General features: G+C 43.0%; 1 protein-coding gene across 7 annotated transcripts in view; it reads left to right on the forward strand.

Annotated features, from left to right (window-relative positions):
- The window catches only part of PRLR (prolactin receptor), a 106,826-nt gene that overhangs the window by 69,958 nt on the left and 22,851 nt on the right, over nucleotides 1-14,017 (forward strand). For 5 of the 7 annotated variants that reach the window (XM_081929667.1, XM_081929664.1, XM_081929662.1 and 2 more), the window contains exon 2: nucleotides 13,261-13,323. The exons of 1 other annotated variant lie outside the window; for it this stretch is intronic. The gene's annotated coding sequence lies outside the window, so the exon portion shown is untranslated. The remainder of the gene's footprint in view (nucleotides 1-13,260; nucleotides 13,324-14,017) is intronic. One more of the 7 variants, XM_081929663.1, reaches the window with a different exon arrangement.

A 14,017-nucleotide genomic window follows, 5' to 3' on the forward strand; every position in this document is an offset into this window, starting at 1 on the left:
GATGCTGTCTAGGTTTGTCATTGGTCTGTTACTTAGGTGCCAGTTATGTTGCAGATTGTGATGGATCTAAATTAGCCAGTAGTACTCGAACCAATGGCTTCAAGTTACACAAAAGGAGATCCCAACTAAACATTAGGAAGAACTTTGTGGCATTAAGAGCTGTTCAACAGTGGAATGGACTTTCTCAGGAGGTTGTGGATTCTCCTTCAGCAGAGGTTTTTAAGCAGAGGTTTGATGGTCATCTGTTTCGGACGCTTTGGCTGAGTAGGGCTGCCATATTTCAAACATTTCCAGGTTCACAGAATCAATTCTATGATTCTGTGATCCTATGACATTCCACCATCCCAGAACATCACACACTGTGTGAAAGGCTTCTGTGGAATTGAATAACTTCAGTCATTCCTGTTGTGGTCTGCTTGGGAAACTCTAATTTAATTTATTGCAAGATTAACCTTTGCAAAAGATGTGTTGCATCTCATTAGTGGGGGTTGGATTAAGTCATCTATGAGCTTCACTCCAGCTGTCTTAATCTGTGGAAACATTCTGTTTACTGCATCTGTGGACATCATGTCTAATTTCCATGAAAACCTTTGTCAATGATGGCCTGTTAATGTACTGCCAACCAGTTGAATAATCCAAGACCATTAAGCAGAAGGGATGCCTGCCATGAATCTCTTCCTATTTCCTGGTAAAGGTTTTTTGTTTGCACCACCACTTTTCCCAGGAAAATCCGCTGTTTACTGCTGAATCGGAACAATCTGCAGGTATTTGTTCCAGTTCAATTGTAAACAATGGGTTTTCCTAGGGAAAAGCTGTGGGACAAGTGGAAATGTGGGTGAACTCTAAGTTTGCACTTTGCATACTTTTATTATATCACCATAAAACTGGGAGGGTAAAGGAGAGAATAGCAAAACTGGGTCAGTCTACTTTGGCCTGAAATTGCTTGGCCAATTACATATAAAATCTCCCCCATATACCCTGAAGAGGTTAGAAGGAAGTATCTCATACCTTCCAACATCCTGCTGATTAAAACCAGGATTCTAGTTTTTTTGGTCTAGCCCTCTCATTCGTCTTTTGGCCGAAAACACGAGTGCCTTTTGATCCGGCGTCGTGGCGCAAGACCAAAAAACAGAACATTCTGGGATCCAATGAGAAGTCAAGATGGCTTCTGTAATCCCAAGGTGTCCCACTCAAATCAGGACTGTTTAGCGGTATGGTATTTCGTCCCACCCACCCCTTCTTATTCCCTATCAGTTCATTCAGTTCATTCATATTTGGCAGTAGTTGTTGTTAGCTGGGCCTGTTCCCACAAGTTAATGAACCTGAGGTAAAAACCAGGACATTCTCAGGAAAATGGATTCACCCTAGTTGACCTGTCAATGTAAGCATTGTAATCCTTGAGTTAGAAGGATTTACCATTGACAAAACCCTGAGTTATTTCTACTTGACATCCCTTGGGAAACTTTATGATTCCTTTTGTCTTTTCTTGGACAAAAAAATGGGGTTTCACAATATTTATTTGACTGTATTCAGTGTGACTCAGTATATATATATGCCAAAGAAGGCAACAGGCAAGACAGTGCCAAGACTGTGCTGTAAGGAACTGTTGGAGGTGAGAGAGGAGTTTATCCAGGAAGTCAGTCCTGAAGGAGTTTTCAGAAATGTAGAGGGTCAGGGCTAACTTGCTGCCTAGCCAATGGCTCAGTAGAACAGGAACTCTTTTACAGAAATTCCCCCTGCCCAGCCTAGATGGGCAGGTCCTTTCCAAAGATGCAGGAACAAACTGCATGTTTACAGGGTCAGTGGTCCCCCAGGTGGGGAAACTGAGCAGCAGGGAACACAATTACAGTGGTACCTCGGGTTACAAACTTAATTCTTTCCGGAGGTCTGTTCTTAACCCAAAACCGTTCTTAACCTGAGGTGCGCTTTCGCTAATGGGGCCTCCCGCTGCCGGCGTGCGATTTCCATTCTCATCTTGGGGCAAAGTTCGCAACCCGGAACAACTACTTCTGGGTTAGCGGAGTTTGTAACCTGAAGCGTTTGTAACCAAAGCGTTTGTAACCCGAGGTACCACTGTAATTACTGTTCCACAAGTTTTTTAAGTATAGTAATATTGTAAACTGCTTTGAGGTTTTTCTTTAAAATCATGTAGTGTATAAATTTAATGAACTAAATAGAAATAATTAGTACACAAACAACTTAACATATAAATCTCAGTCAGCATAAAGATATATCACAGTTGGAATAAGTATCATAAGTAAGATTAATGGAATAATAAACATCCATCCTAGAAAAAAAATGTTTGGCACAATTACCATAAATATATGCTATTCTTAATTCCTGAACTCTCACTCATTTTTCATTTTAAAAAGGTTGTTATATTATTCTCTTATGAGATCTGAAAGAGAAAAGAATGTCTTATTCTCTCTTAATCCAATAAACTCAGTTGCTTCAGACATCTTGGCGAACAGATTGTACGTATTATCATGCAGTTGCTAGATTTCTTGCCTGGATCAGCCTGAGGTAAGTGGAACAGCAGAGAACAGGGCCAGTTTAATTCCCACAATGAAATTTCTTTAGGGCTGTGTCCACATGGGGGCAAAATCCCACAAACAGGTCATTTAGATTTGATTTTTTCTGTTTTCATTTTTGGCTGTTGACAAATACCTTGAGTATGGTCTTTTCTTCTACCCGTCAATCACAGTTAGCTTACATTATTAATTCCCCCACCCCCACAGCTCTGCTATGCTAGATCTGTAATAATAAAAACCAAAGGGGGTTGCTTAGTTCACTGACTGGGTGTGCATGTGCCAAGCCAAATTAAGATAACTCCTTTATCCTAGCCTTCTTCAACTGACGTTCAATTTCGATTTAAAGCACCTCAGGATTTGATTGTGGGGAGGAGAATATATTCAGTCCCGAACCTCTATTTGTCTTGTTTTTCAAACCTCTTCTAGAGTTTCCAGCAGCACTGGAGAGAAAAAGCAAGAGATTTCAATGCCGCTTCCTGCCGCACAGAGATGCTTGCCTCTTCCTTATGTTTTTTTCTCTTTCAACTATCATCAGACAGCCCCGCTCAGCAAGGAAGAGGCAAGGAAACTCTCAGAGAGGCTGGGGGAAACAGTGAGAAGAGGCTCAGCAGTCAGGACCAATGTGACTCCCATTCCCATCTCAGCAATGCACCCAAGTTCTGTGGTGTTTGCAGTTGAAATTGAACGTCAGTTGGAGAAATCGTGGGGAGAGGAATTATCTTAATCTGCAGAATGTTTGACACAAACATAGCATCCCCACCACCACCCCACACACTCAGAGCATCAGGCAGACCCAAACATTTGTTTTTATTATTACAAGTCTTGCATAAATCTGCTCATGCAAGGAGCAAACAGAAATAAGGGTGTAGCAACAGAGGTTGCTCATTGAAGCATCGCCCACCATAAAGAAAGCACTAAGCGGCTTCCACAGCACTGGACTGTCCACAGGCAATTTCGAATTAAATGAAGGAACTATATTGGCAGTAATGTTATGCAAATGCTGAGGAAAACTTCTTAGCACAAGCAGTACAGAGTCCACAGAAAGCTGCTGTGTGGATACTCTATTTGAATTTAAAAAATAATAATAACCCATAATTTGGTTGCTGCCATAGTTCATTGCTTCCCACTAGCCCAAATGTAGTTATTGTTATTTTTGTAAGTTCTTGTTCTCTCAGTCCACAGTTTTCACAGAGAATATCATGATTTGTTCTGTTATTGGTAAAAGCAAACCCTCTTTCAGGAAGGCTCCTGGAAGCATGTTATTTCCACATGAATTACAGATTCATCACATCTGTTCTGGGGTGAGCTTTGCCATGTCTTTTAAGAAGGTCCCTCTGGAGACTAGCTGCCTTGTTTACAGGAAATCACTGGTGAAGTTGTGTCTGCATCAACAGCATAATTAGAATTCAGCTGAGGCTGCAGAATAATTCAGCTAAGGGTGAACTTCTGCACACCTTACCCGGGGAGGAAGTCCCATTGTACACAGTGGGACTTGATTCTGTGGGTAGATCTATGCATGAAGGTAGATGAAGCATAGCTCAGTTGGCAGAGCATGAGACTCTCAGGGTTGTGGGTTTGAGCCCTGAACTGGGCAAAAAGATTCCCTCATTGCAGGGGATTGGACTGGGTGATCTTTGTGGTCCCTTCCAATTTTACAAGTCTATGATTAGATATGAGCGTGTAACAAACCCTCATGGACACCTCTTCCAGGAGCCCTTCCATTGTTGTTGTTGTTTAGTCGTGTCCGACTCTTCGTGACCCCATGGACCAGAGCACGCCAGGCACTCCTGTTTTCCACTGCCTCACGCAGTTTGGTCAGACTCATGCTGGTAGCTTTGAGAACACTGTCCAACCATCTCGTCCTCTGTCGTCCCCTTCTCCTTGTGCCCTCCATCTTTCCCAACATCAGGGTCTTTTCCAGGGAGTCTTCTCTTCTCATGAGGTGGCCAAAGTATTGGAGCCTCAGCTTCACGATCTGTCCTTCCAGTGAGCACTCAGGGCTGGTTTCCTTAAGAATGGAGAGGTTTGATCTTCTTGCAGTCCATGGGACTCTCAAGAGTCTCCTCCAGCACCATAATTCAAAAGCATCAATTCTTCGGCGATCAGCCTTCTTTATGGTCCAGCTCTCACTTCCATACATCACTACTGGGAAAACCATAGCTTTAACTATATGGACCTTTGTTGGCAAGGTGATGTAGCCCTTCTATATGTCCTTTTTATTGTGCATCCATTATTATTTGTGCTCATGATGCTATTAGGGCCCAATTCCAATGCCATCTACGTGGTGTTTTCAGTTCTGGTGTATACCCTTTAAAGTCCTGTTGAAATCCGTTAACTTTTTGCACCATTTATTTGAAGAATTGTCTTGGGTGGTTGACAAGATCTTTTTCTAAGTCACTGCCCTTGGAATATTGTCACTTTAATTTAGTCTTCAGCACATTTTTCCACTTCATACCGCATGACAGAATCTCTGTCTGCTGTGTCTTCCAATATCTCTCCCTGTGGAATTTTGTCACTTTAATCCAACCTTCAGCACATTTTTCATGCTGTCTCCTGCTTTGGCAGGGTTGCTAGTGATGCGCTTGTATTAAATTATCAAATCATATGTCAGCAATGTTCACAGAGGCCCCAGGGAGGAAATCAGTAGTCTTCACCTCTGTTTTTAATTAACTGCAGGTTGCCATGACGTCTGAACCTGGCCGAACAGTGTTTGACCTTAATTAACTATTATTTATTGGAACTTCAGACCTTGGGTTATGAAGCCACCTTGTTTCAGCAAACCATAGTTAATATTAACCACAGTTTAGGGTGTGTACATATTGCTGAACTCTGATTTATCAAGAAATGCTTCCAACCCCATCACAGAAGGAGAGGGGAGGTGGTTATCAGGCAAGATTAAGCTGGCTGCAGCTTGTTCATAAACCACGGCGTATTACTGTAGCCAAATGCAGCTGTATGCTTTCCCAGTCTGAAATAAAACTTGGATGTCAAAATAGCTTTTATTTGACTTAATAATAAGGGAGGTGCACAGCCAGGGGAGGAAAGCCTGTCATCGAGAACAGAATATAGGCTCTTTAAACCAGGAATTACACAAGCAGCTGACCTTTTCATGTGATATAAAAGTATTTTTATTGTAAAAACTGAATCCACACCTCTAATTTCCTTGCATGACTGCCTCCTCACCAGTTTTAGTTTCAGAGTTTAGCAAAGTTGCCTTTTATAGCTATGTGTTCTATTACCTATCTGGAACTGTGCCCAGGCTAGTCTCATAGACTTTGGGACTTAGGAAACAAAAGGATACCTTTCAATTTTAATGGCCGTTGCTGTAATCACTCTACATAAATTACTGCAAGAAACTATGTTGATAAGTAGATAGTGCTTGATATGCAGAGCAACTCTCAAACATTTTGCTGGTGCTTGTAGCTTAACTGAGGTATGACCTATGATTAAGCACAGCAGGTTTTTCACAAAGGCCCAGTAATGCTCAGTCAAGTGGAGGGATGGTGAAGAGAGCTGGTTCAGTGCTCATTTAAAGATGAATCTACTTAATTCACCCTTCCTGAAACAATATGTAAACTGAAACAGGGTCATCCTTTGAAATTCAGACTTCACTGAATTTTGCAACGCGGTTCTCCAACAAAGTAGTGCGTAACAAAATGTATGCATTGCGGGAAAGTGCACAGATTCATGAAAAGAATGCCAACAAATGCATGATATGTGATTGCTTGCAATGATTGTGTAGTGTACAAAAATCGCATATGTGAATATGAGGGGAAATTTGCACTAAACTGATGGAGACTTTTCATGGAGACTTTTTTTTTAAAAAAAGAAAATGAATTTGCAAACAAATGTGGGGAAATGAGCTTCAGGTTGGGAAAATGTGAACTGTTGAGAAACTACAGATTCACATGTCCTTCATCAGGTATAGTTTGGCCGTGAATTTTTGCTTCATCTTTTTCAAAATGCAACTGCAGAGGAGGTTTCATTCTGAAGCAGAAGGTTGTTCTAGGCCGAGGAAGAACCCAACTCCTTTCCCTATAGCAGCTTTTTAAAAAACCCTTCTCTTTCAAACTATTTCTACCCATATTGGCCTTTCCATTTAAGATTACAGCCTGTTAGGAACTATCTGCATGTCACAGAAGCATCACATGTAACTCCCAGGGGATGTGTTCATTTTGTAGGCACCTGTGTTCATTCAGATATTCAGCTTTGGTTTACTGTGGCCTTTGGCTACAACTCTGCAGTTTACTTGAACCCATAACTTGAGAGGAGAGCCTTTCCCACTAGCAATATTTTCTGTGTCCTTTAGACTTTGGCCTCACCAATCGCTATGGCAAAGTTTATAAAACTTCCATAAACACCTTCTCAACCAAAGTTCATTTAGTATATTTGCTGGGTTGAGGTTTGAGTTCAAAGGGGGAAACGTCTCAGAAATAAGTCCTGAGGAGTAAATGGGACGAGTCGTGGACACTCAGTCCTGCAAGAGTGATTTGCTGTTGTTCTTCCCATTACTGAAAAGACCACAAGCCAGACCACTGAACCTGCTTAAAAAAGCAAACTTGAAACCTTGGGTTTCTCCATTCTACTATCATTCATTTTCTCCTTTGGTCTCTTTAGTTCCTAGAGGAAATTTAAGAGGAAGCACATCACACAACATGATGGAATTTGCTACCATGAGATGTAGTTGGTGACGGCCACCATCTTAGATAGCTTTGAAAGATGATTCAATAACATCATGGCAGATAAGACTATGAATGGCTGCTAGTCATGGTGATTTTATAACCTCCAGTATCATGATGGCTGTATCGTCTCCAGTTTTAGAGGTCATATGCCTCTGAATTTCAGTTGCTGGGGATCACAGGCTGCTTATTGGAGCATCTTTCTTTAAAAAAAAGAAGAACTGGATCAGAAATTTGTTAAATATAAATAAACCTTGTAATGTCTGGTTTGTTCTCAAGCAACTGCAAAAGTACGACTGTGGAGACTTCGAAATGAACATCACTTTATTTGTTTGGTATCTTGCCTGACCTTTACCATATGGCCCCAGAAAAGATTGCAACAATAGAACACACAGTTATGAAACAGTGAAAACCAAAGAACAGGGAAACTGTAAAAACAATTTAAAAAAAGCCAGTGCTGTGTCTAAAACAACTAAAACTATTCCACATTTAAAAACGATGCAAAAACTTGAAAACAATTGCATATATAAAAAGTTAAAAAAATAGTTCCATATATAAAGGGATAAATATCTCCACTTACAAGGTTTCTTAAAAGAGGAAGATCTTCAGCAGCTGCCAAAAAGCCAACAGAGACGACAGCTGTCTAATGTGTAGTGGGAAGGGATTCCAAAAGGCAGATGAGCCCACACTAAAAGCCCAATTCCTATGTCATACAGAACAGACCTCCAGATGAGATGGAGAGTGCCATGATCAACTGAGTATATGAGGGGCGAGACAATATTTTAGGTATCCTGGTACTAAGCTACACTAGGCCTTGTACACCAGTACCAGCACTCCTCCTAGGCAATCCTTAAATATATAATAGCCCCTCTATAGGAGTTTGAGCTTGGCAACTTCTTAGATGAAGCTTCTTTTAAAAGTCCCCTTCAAATGGTCTGGCAGTCGCTTAATTCAGTACTGCTGAAGAACAGCTCTCTCGTTGTTGCAGAACTGCAAGCCTGAAGCATACTTGGACTGGATTTAATTTTTTAATAGCAAAATAGAGGGAGGCTTTCATACAGAGATCCACTTAAGGGAGGGAATGTTTGAGCAAACAGCAGTCAGATGTGCCTGGTGGCTGTTGCTAAGAACTGGGCATGTTTGCGCTTGTAAAAAGGCACCTGGTCTTTCACAGCCTACCTTCTCTCTCTTTCCCCCTCCCTTGCAATATTTTCTCAGTCCTCTGGATCTAATCTAAAGTTTATGAGGCTGGGCATGGCAGGAGGTCATTGTGCAAAAATGGCTTTTTAAATAGCCGGCAGGAATAGCTGGCCATTTATGGATCTGTTTGCTGCAAGTTGGCATTAGACAGCTAAATTATGCAAATGCATCCCCAGCGGAACCGAACATGCAAATTGCACACGACTTACAATATTATTAGGTTGTGTAAGTTGCCCCCACTGAGGCAGTTCTGTTCCTTACTGCAAAATAATGCAATAAGAGGAAGGGGAGAAGAAAATGTATCTAACTATTTTTGTGAGGTTTTTATTGTACAGTGGTACCTCAGGTTAGGGACACGGGTGGCGCTGTGGGTAAAACCTCAGTGCCTAGGACTTGCCGATCGTATGGTCAGCGGTTCGAATCCCCATGGCGGGGTGAGCTCCCATCTTTCGGTCCCTGCTCCTGCCAACCTGGCAGTTTGAAAGCACCCCTAAGTGCAAGTAGATAAAGAGGTACTGCTTCATAGCGGGAAGGTAAACGGCATTTCCATGTGCTGCGCTGCTGCTGGCTCGCCAGAGCAGCTTCGTCACGCTGGCCACGTGACCCAGAAGTGTCTCCGGACAGTGCTGACCCCCGGCCTCTTAAGTGAGATGGGCGCACAACCCTAGAGTTGGACACGACTGGCCCGTACGGGCAGGGGTACCTTTACCTTTACCTCAGGTTACACACGCTTCAGATTACATACGCTTCAGGTTACAGACTCCGCTAACCCAGAAATAGTACCTCGGGTTAAGAACTTTGCTTCAGGATGAGAACAGAAATCGTGCTCCAGCGGCGCGGTGGCAGCAGGAGGCCCCATTAGCTAAAGTGGTGCTTCAGGTTAAGAATAGTTTCAGGTTAAGAACTGACCTCCGGAACGAATTAAGTACGTAACCAGAGGTACCGCTGTAAAAAAAAAAAGAAGGCATAGTAAACTTTCTCAGGCGATAGACTTCTTCGCCAGACACTGAGAAAAGTGAGGTGGGAAAAGTCAGTTAAAAGCTAACCAAGGGGGAAAAGACATTCCGAAGTTCTTAATCACAGCAAGTTGCCTTATACCATTAGTCCATCTAGCTCAATTTTGCCCACACTGATTGACAGCAACACTCCAGGTTTCCCCAGCCCTACCTGGAGATCCTATGATGTTCTGTGTACAAGGCAGATGCTCTACCACTAAGCTACAGCCCTTCCTTACCCTTTTAAATGGTCAAACTAGTATAATAATAATAATAATAATAATAATAATAATAATAATAATAATAATAATACATTTATACCCCGCCCATCTGGCTGGGTTTCCCCAGCCACTCTGGACGGCTTCCAACAGGACACTAAAATACAATAACCTATTGAACATTAAAAGCTTTCCTAAACAGGGCTGCCTTCAGATGTCTTCTAAAGGTTTGGTAGTTATTTTTCTCTTTGACATCTGGTGGGAGGGCGTTCCACAGGGCGGGTGCCACTACCGAGAAGGCCCTTTGCCTGGTTCCCTGTAACCTCACTTCTCGCAGCGAGGGAACTGCCAGAAGGCCCTTGGAGCTGGACCTCGGTGTCCGGGCAGAACGATGGAGGTGGAGATGCTCCTTCAGGTATACTGGACCGAGGCTGTTTAGGGCTTTAAAGGTCAGCACCAACACTTTGAATTGTGCTCGGAAACACAAGGAACAGTATGGTGGGTGTAGAGCAGAGATTGGTCCAAGGATTCCTTGACCAACTACATTCATTCTGTAACACCCCTGTGGGGCTCAGGAGCCCAGTTATGTCACCCCCTGCCTGCAGAGCTGGCAGCCTCTCACCCTTTTGCGAACACGCTCCCATGTGAAGTGTTCGCTCAGCTTCCCCTCTCCTTGGGAGTCCTCTCAGCAGCCACCCTTGGTCTCTGAGCATCAGAGGAGGGAGAGAAGGAAAGGGGCAGAGGCCAGTGTTGCCCACGGCACCCCTGATTATCATTCAAGGCACCCCAGGGTGCCACAGCACACTGGTTGAAAACCACTGGTGTAGGGTGCACCTGTTGCTGCTTCCTTTGCCCTGTTGCCTCTTCAGCTTCTATCACCTCCTTCTCCCAGTCTTCTCCCTTTTCTCCCCCGATCACTCATCGTCATCCCACCACCAATCCCCTGGCTCTGAGCCGTCTTCCCTTGGAGGTTGCCCAGCAGCTACATGCCACCAGCCCATGACAACAGGAATATGAACTAGATAGGTCACTGGCCTGATCCAGCAGGGTTTTCTTTATGTCCCTAAGTTGTTTTTCTGACCTCTGTATCGCATAATTTTTCAGCTCAGGCTACATAAGGCGAGATTGCCCAAGCTTTTGTCATAACATAAACACAGCTTATCATATTCCATTTTATTGCATCTACTATACACAAAGAGGCTCGCTGCACACACAAGACTTGCACGCACAAGGTGTTTCTGTCAACTAACCTGGTTTTGCAGTGTGTTGTACTTTTGGGGCGAAAAGCTGGATTTCTTATCCTTATCACAAAGTTTATTGCAGCGGTGCTATACACACTGTGATCTGGTAACTTATTCTTTGAGTTCCCCAACCCTGGCCTTATATGGTTTGCGTAGAGTGTCTGGGGTGGTTGTAAAAACTCATCTTGATATGAATAATGTTCTAGTGTAATGGCTGAAAGATCTCAGCTGTTTCCCAATGCACTCTTTGCCCTTTCTCTAGCCACTGACCCTTGCACTGGTAACTTACTCGTGCATGGAAAAGGAGAGAAGGGTTATCGCTTCAAGGGGGGTGTAGGTCATAGGAAGAAAGAGGTCAGCAGAGAGCTGTCATTTTCTGAGCACTGGGGGGAGGGAGTTCCCCTGTGATCCCCAAACTTGAAGTAGCCTGTTGCTGTAGACCAGTGTTTCTCAATCTTGAGTCGCCAGTTGTTGTTGGACTACAACTCCCACCATCTCTGACCACTGGATCTGCTAGCTAGGAATGATGGGAGTTGTAGTCTAACAACAGCTGGAGACCCAAGGTTGAAAAACACTGCTGTAGACCAACATAGTGCCTTTCACAAATACCAGCTGTGGAAACAGATCAGGGAGCAGTTCTTGCTATGACAAGTGGCCATTGCCATAGAATGTATGGGAGTAGGTGTGTTTCCTAACCCAACCTGTGCATTAATTGCTTGCTGCATGGTAACTATAACTTTGCACCTGACAAGGACTCGGCTGGGCAGAGGGTGGCACACTGAGCCTTCCGGTGCGCATGAGCCCTCTAGAGGACAGGAGAGTGCACTGCATTGGAAGTGAAAATGGGATTAAGGCTACAAGTCCTTGCATGTGTGTATGTGTTAAGTGGAATCTTTGTGTAATAAAAGAACAGTGAAAATTGTAAGCCATGGCCATGTGAATACTCAGTTGCATTCATGAGCCAGCAATATACAGTGGTACCTCGGGGTAAGTACTTAATTCGTTTCAGAGATCCGTTCTTAACCTGAAACTGTTCTTAACCTGAAGCACCACTTTAGCTAATGGGGCCTCCTGCTGCCGCCGCACCGCTGGAGCACGATTTCTGTTCTCATCCTGAAGCAAAGTTCTTAACCCGAGGTACTATTTCTGGGTTAGCGGAGTCTGTAACCTGAAGCGTCTGTAACCTGAAGCGTATGTAACCCGAGGTACCACTGTACAGTGGTACCTCAGGTTACATACGCTTCAGGTTACAGACTCCGCTAACCCAGAAATATTACCTCGGGTTAAGAACTTTGCTTCAGGATGAGAACAGAAATCGTGCAGTGGCAGCAGGAGGCCCCATTAGCTAAAGTGGTGCTTCAGGTTAAGAACAGTTTCAGGTTAAGAACAGACCTCCAGAACGAATTAAGTACTTAACCTGAAGTACCACTGTATTTATTTTGCTCCATTTTCTATTCATTTCTAATCTCTAGGGCCATTTCCAGACTGTCACTGTTTTCGGACAGGACTTCATCCCATACTAGCAAATTCAAGTTGAACAATGAAATCTCTGGTGCAAGAAACCCGCTTCCTCCAAAGAGCAGACTTTTTGCAATAAGGAAAGTGATAGGAAAAGGCACTGAGAAGCATGGGACAATTACTACTTTGACGCAACGTCAACATGTAGGAGTGAATGCTCATCAAATAGCCATTGTAACCTAACTCCCCTCCCATCACATCAGGATGAATGCTCAATAAACATATTTTCTGGGAGTGCCCTATATCTGTCTGTCTATCTAATTATGTCATTTCAAATGATGCTTTGCAAATCTTCGCCATTTGCAATCAATGTGACTATTGTGAAATGGGGAAACCCAGCCAGATGGGAGGAGTATAAAAAATAAAATAATTGTTGTTGTTGTTGTTGTTAAGTCCTCTAAGTGATCTTCACATATGGTTTGTGCCAGAAAAGTCTGAGTGAATTCAATAGGAATGTTCAGAAATATCTGGATTGTAAATTTTATGGTCCCTGTGTTTTGTATATAAAATGAAATTGCCTTTCATAAAGTCAAGGAGCTAGAATGCACACATAAATCTCACAGTTTCCTCTATTTCTCTTCTCTTCCATTATAAAGAGGAAACTAAACAAAATATAGTGCAATACAGTATCTGTCTACTCAGAAGTAAGCTCCAGTGAGGGTCCTGGGGCTTACTCCTAGTAGATTAGTGTAGGATTGCAGCCTTGGGGTGTTTTTGTTTTCCTCTAAGAGACAAATCATTGCACATCACAAATCAACAAAGCTTTATATAAGCCCATGGCGTTTCTCCCGTCACCAGTCCCATCTACTTTTCAAAAGAAAAGGAAGTTCTTTGATTTAAACATAAATATTCAAAAAGCTTTCCCTCCTCCTTTCTAGGTAGTCATCTGATTTGGCAGGCCCCCCGTGAAAAATCTGAAGATGAACAAGCACATTAATCCGGTAAGTAGGCTGGTTTCTTATGTATTAGTGATGGGCACTATTTGCATAAGTACAGAATGATGCCTTGCTCATACATTTGCACGGTAGAGTCTTTATACAAAGAAGGCTTGTATGCACTCAGGAAATGCGGAAATAGCCAGACATATCACCCCACTGACCTCTGTAGCATGGGGATTGAGATGCACATGTTGAGATCACCTGAGAATCAATTCATTCATTATCAGCTTTGGAGGACTCTCGTCCCTGATGTGTGCATGCGCATATATATATATATATATATATATATATATATATATATATATGCAGGTTTTGGTGTCCTCGGGTGTCTTCCCGTGTAAAAGTTGGGGTGTCTAGGCGACGTTTCGACGAGGTCTCACTCGTCATCTTCAGGCTGGTGCTTTCGGCTTCTTGTTACTGGAACAGAGCAGGATCTCAGTGTTTGAGTTCCTATAAATACTGTTGAGGGGGTGTGGTGTATAGCCTCCAATGTTCTGGGCAGAGAGGAAGTTCCCAGGCTAGTGTGCCTTTTCTTCTTTTGTTCCTTAATTACTTGAGGGATATCTTGAGTGATTTCTTGAGTGATATCCTGAGTACCACTTAGGTGGGTCATTAGGTGTGGATTAGTTGCTAAAGTCTTTGTGTCTTGACCTCTTGAACTTTGTGAAGAGTTTTTCTGAGAAGATGGCTGTACTGC

The sequence above is a fragment of the Podarcis melisellensis genome (genome assembly GCF_964234715.1).
Source record: "Podarcis melisellensis genome assembly, chromosome: 11".
Lineage (NCBI taxonomy): Eukaryota > Metazoa > Chordata > Lepidosauria > Squamata > Lacertidae > Podarcis > Podarcis melisellensis.